The following is a 5,388-nucleotide window of genomic DNA, read 5'->3' on the forward strand; positions in this document are numbered from 1 at the left end:
AATTTCCGGAAAACGTAACTACCCTCCATCAAATGGTATCGAAAATTTCTCACATTGTTCTCGGCACAATGAATCATCTTTTGGAAATATTGGTGTCGCGTGCATTTCGACTTGTTCCGCCACTCGGTTTTCCCTGGGATGTAAAACTCATAAACGGATCGCTGGCAGAGCTTGCTGAAAAATTCGGCTTTATCGTATCCATTGACGTAGATCACCTCCACACTTTCGGTCAGCATTTTCAGGATTGTAGGAAGATGCTCGTAGGAAAGACGACCCTCGGTCCATTGCAGGCCGTGTCGGTTATTTGTAGTCTGGTTGACCACAGCTTGATTGCGGGACGATAAGTCATCGTAATGGACAGGAGGGAGAAAAATCATGGATCCGCATAAGGTTAAATCGCAAGTGATGTAGCCCAGTTCTTTCAAGATGAAACATATATCTCCCGTCTTTGGATCATAACAGTGAAAGTATTCCATGTCCAGAACAATGTAGGAATCTTTGAGAGGTTTGGCACTCAAAATGTCCATCTTCTTCAATTGAGGAAAAAAAGAAAACAAAATTCTCTCTCTCTCGCTGTGTGTCCTGAAGGAAAAAATGGATAACGTTCTCTCGCCTTCTCCTCTTTTATATATATAGAGAGAGAAGGTTGCACGTGACAGGTCGTATGAATTCTGGGAAAGGTCACATTCGTATATATATTTGTTTTTTGAATAATATCGTGCGTATCTCAATACACATCCATCATAATAATAATAAAGGTCACCTTGGAAAGAAAAAGAAATAAAAACATGGAACTCGTGCTCGACTTTGAAGGTTTCTACGATTCTCAAGGAGCCTTTATTGTGAAAGAATTGGCTTACGTCACATTGGACGGTACTTCTCGAGGGGTATTTGTTTTTAAACCCCCGTTTCCATGGCAAATGCTCACCGAGAAAGAAAAACGAACCGCTGTGTGGGCGAGTGATTATTATCACGGCTTGTCGTGGTACGAAGGAGAAATTCCGTACAGTTATTTTCCATGGATGTTAACGATGTTGACGGAACCTTTTTCCATGATTTGGGTGCGAGGAGAAATGAAACGGCGGTTTTTAGAGAAATGGTTGCAAAGATCCATTTATTGCATTTCGGGATCGACGCAAGAGATTCTCAAATACAATGGGATCGAACACATGAATTGTCCTAACCATACAAAAGGTTTTTCCATTGCGCTCTACAAAAAGCAGTTCGGTATCATTATTATTTAAAGACACAAAGAAGAAATTCGCAAGGTCGATCCTGCACAATTCAATCTTGACAGAACTCATTAAAAAAAAATACATATATCACGTTACTTCTTCAACAGCATAGATGGTTCTGAAGCGAAACTTGGAATTTTGCAATAATAGATCAGAGAGAAATCATTCTTAAAAAAAATGGTAAAGTCTCGAATCGGCTGGGAGAAAAAAAATTTCTCAGAGCTGAAAAAAAAAAAAAAATCTGAAAGGATTCAGATTTTAGATTACGTCCAAAGGGGCATTGTCCCCGAAGGACTTTGATTGTGATTAATGATATGATAATTGTTTTTCAATACAAATGATTTTTACAATAGTTTTTTTTTACTAAGGTCTATTACAATAGTTTCCTCTTACTGCGGTTGCTTGACTACCGTTTTATTGAGAATGATTACTATTCTATTGTTTCATACAACGGGAAATGGTAACTATATGGAAATGGAGGACAAGAGAGAGGAGAATGAGAGAGTGTGGATGAGTAGAGAGAGGAGGAGGATTAGAGATTGGAGGAGGATGGGAAAGCGAGGAGGATGGGAGAGCGAGGAGAATGAGAGAGTGGAGGAGGATGGGAGAGCGAGGAGGATAAGAGAGAGGAGGAGGATAAGAGAGCGAGGAGGAGGAGAGAGTGGATCAGGGTAAGTGCGTTATTTTGAAAGTGATACAGCCTTCTTACGGTTTCCGACGCAAAACGGCCAAACGAAACTAATAGTCCTTCGGGGACAATGCCCCCTTTGGCCTAAAAAAAAAAAAACTTTTGGTTAATTTTTATCATGTCTTTAGACATGATAAAAATTAATGACCCTCCCTTTTTGTCTGGGAAGGATGTCTCACCCTTTCTAAAAATAGATCATGACTCATCCTTTCTCTAATGGCAATCATTCCATGAATGAATCACGATTTGTTTTTCAAAAGAGTGAGACAACATTCCCAGACGAAAAGGGAAGGGGGGTCGTTAATTTTTATCATGTCTAAGACATGATTAAAATTAACAAAAATTTTTTTTTTGAGTTGTAGAATTTTTTTCAGCTCTGAAAATCTTTTTCCAGCCGACTCAAGACTTTACCATTTATATTTACGAATAGTCTTTGGATTATTTATTTATTTTCTTTTAAAAAGAAAAATTCTGAGCTAGACCTATCTATTGGCTTAACATTCTGGTCATAGGAACAGTCTAGAATCTCATTTTATTTTTCGAGGCTAATGCACGGGTTCTCCAATCAAAAGGGTTACTATAAAGGGATTGGTTTGAATGCATTTATCTGCAAATGTTGTAGGATTCTGTTGTTGAGAAGGGGGTATATTATTATTATTATTATTATTATGATTGTGGCAGATTCGTTTTCTACATGGAAGTCTAATCTCCTCCGAAGACCTTTTCTGGGGATCGTCGATAGATGGTTTTTCAATAGGAATCGTTTCCCTCGGATCCTCAAGAGATAGAGGGGGGTCCTGTCTTGAGACATGGAGCGGTCTCTCCTCCTCCTCCTCCTCGAGAAGTCTTGAGAAAGGGAGAGGATTTTCGGTTCCCTTATTCTTGAGGGGTCTTGACAAATTGAGAGGTCCCTCCTCTTCGAAAGAGAGAGAAGTTTTGGTTCCCTTATCCTTGAGGGGTTTTGACAAATCGAGAGGTCCCTCATTTTCGAGGGGTCTTGAGAAAGGGAGAGGTTTTTCATCTTCGAGGAGGTTTGACAATGGGAGAGATTTCTCCTTCTCGAGGGGTCTCTCTTCCTCAAGGGGTTTTGAGGAAGGGAGAGGTTTTTCATCCTCGACGGGTTTTGACAAACTGAGAGGAATCTGAACAGGCTTCTCCTCATCCCCATCATTACCGAGGAGTATGAGGATAGGCTTTTGGAAAGGTTTTTTCTTTTTCTTCTGAACAGGCTCCTCTTGATGCTCGGGGAGAGGGATGGGGTAGTTGTTCCACCATTCTATTTTTTCTTGCTCGAGGATTTTTTCAAAAGTCGTGGCCTCTCTATGATGAGACGAAGGAGGAGAGTCCTCGAGAAGAATATAATAGGTATTCTTCCCAGTCTTCTCGATCGAGAGAGGTTCGTGCAAACATTTATGCAACCATTCACTAAAATGAACGAGAATCCCTTTTGTCTTCTCAAGACGATCCATAATCCTATTCATTTGCGAGACGGTTAGAAAGTGGGACGTGTAAAAATATTTGGCTCGTTTCATTAACAAAATTTGTGCATCCAAAGGTGGAATGTCACGAGCCATCAACACGTTTTCGTCGGACAAAAATTCGTCCCGCATCTTTTGATAACTCCCCACGGTATAATAACCCGCACATTTTGAAAAATCGGAGGCTTTCAGGTAAACGACTCCTTGGATGATATAAAAGGAAAGATCAACATATTTATATTTGAAAGGAATACACGTAGTGAGCTGGAGATGCCTCCTCATGATCCACTTGGACAAAAATACGACTTTGGGGCTCTCCCCTTTTATTTATAGAGAGAAAGAGAGTGTGACCTTCCCTTCCCTCCTCCTCCTCTCTCCCTGCTTCCTCTATCTCTGGACGTCCTTGGATTGGAAAGGTTGACTTTGAAAAAAAAAGAAGGTCATGGTTGGATAATTTTTTGTTTATTAAATTATTACTTTCACTTTCTCATTCCCATACACATTCATCTTTTTAAGAAAAGAAAAAGAGGTCATGGAGATAAGATTTCTTAGAAAGAAGAGAGAGAGAAACAAAAAAAACAAATAAAACGGACGTCATAGAGCCTCTATGTGTGTCTGTGTGTGTCTATATAGATATATAAAAAGACGAGAGTACTGTGCGAGATCACTTCTTTTCCATTGGGAGCCATGTCGCTATTAGACGTTTTTCCGACTCAACGGATTTCGAACGGAGAGGATTTGAAGACGCTAAAGCAAATCTCCAACTTGAAAATTTTTTTGGCTTGTCATTGTGCGACATTTATTCCGCATTTACCACCTCATCAAGCGATCGTTTCTTTCAACCAAGATGTCGAATCCTCCAACCTGCTCGTTCAGAATATATACAGAAATTTATTCGAATCGCAACAAACGAAAGAGGAATCTCCCTTCTCTTGGAATCGGATGGATCGAGCTTTGAGACGGCCCATTCAAACAGAACGGCGATATACAGATCCGCGTACGAGTTTTCGGTGGAAGAATATTTTTCTCACGAAACGATATTTTACGTTTGGAGTGAGAACGACGGCTGAGGACGAAGTTCATATTGTTCAGACCACAGCCGCTCCTCTCGCCTATTACGAATCATCGTCCCCCAATCTGAAGGAAAGAAGTTTTAAAGTCAGCGACAGGATGAAATATAAGAAATATATTCTAAGACCTTTTCAAAACTATGTCGTTCCCCCGAAAACGCAATATCTCATAGCCACAACCCAGAAGAGTCTCTTTCTCGTCGATCGGTGCTCGTACTCGCTTTGGAAACAATTGAAAGAGGAGATTTCTTTCCAATCGCCGATGATGTTTCAAGAAAAAGAAGAAGAAAACCCTCCGCCACCTTTACCCATCCCTTCCTTAGATGATAAGAGGAGCTGGACCAAACCGTTATTTCCCGAAACAAAATCGACCCGGCAACGGAATGAAATTGAAGTCATCACAATTGAAGATGAGGAGGATGGAAAAAAATTACCTCTTAAAAAACGGTCGACTTACCGGAACCTACCTGGCGTGCAAGATCCGCTTCAGAATCCAGAAGCTTCTTCTTCTTCTTCCCCGACTTGTTCAAACAGGCAACCTCTTTCGGACTCCTCACAGACAGAACCTCTTCCAGTATCCTCTTCTTCTTCTTCTTCTCCTCCAACCTGTCCCGACATCGTAGAGGTAGAATGTCAGACGGGTCCACAAGCTTCAAAAAGTCCCGACATCGTAGAGGTAGAATGTCAGCCGGGTCCACAAGTTCCAACAGGTCCAGAAATCATGGAGGCAGAATCACAGCCGGGTTCACAAGTTCCAACGGGTCCAGAAATCATGGAGGTAGAATTTCAGCCGGGTAAACAAGTTCCAACGGGTCCAGAAATCATGGAGGTAGAATCGCAGCCGGGTCCAGACATCCTAGATCCCTCCACTCATCCCAAAGAGACTCCAAGTGTTTCAAGACAGCCTTGTGAGGATC

Source organism: Stegodyphus dumicola, chromosome 8, assembly GCF_044657685.1.
Source record: "Stegodyphus dumicola isolate Sdum_Otavi_A_Nest chromosome 8, ASM4465768v1".
In the NCBI taxonomy this organism is placed as follows: domain Eukaryota; kingdom Metazoa; phylum Arthropoda; class Arachnida; order Araneae; family Eresidae; genus Stegodyphus; species Stegodyphus dumicola.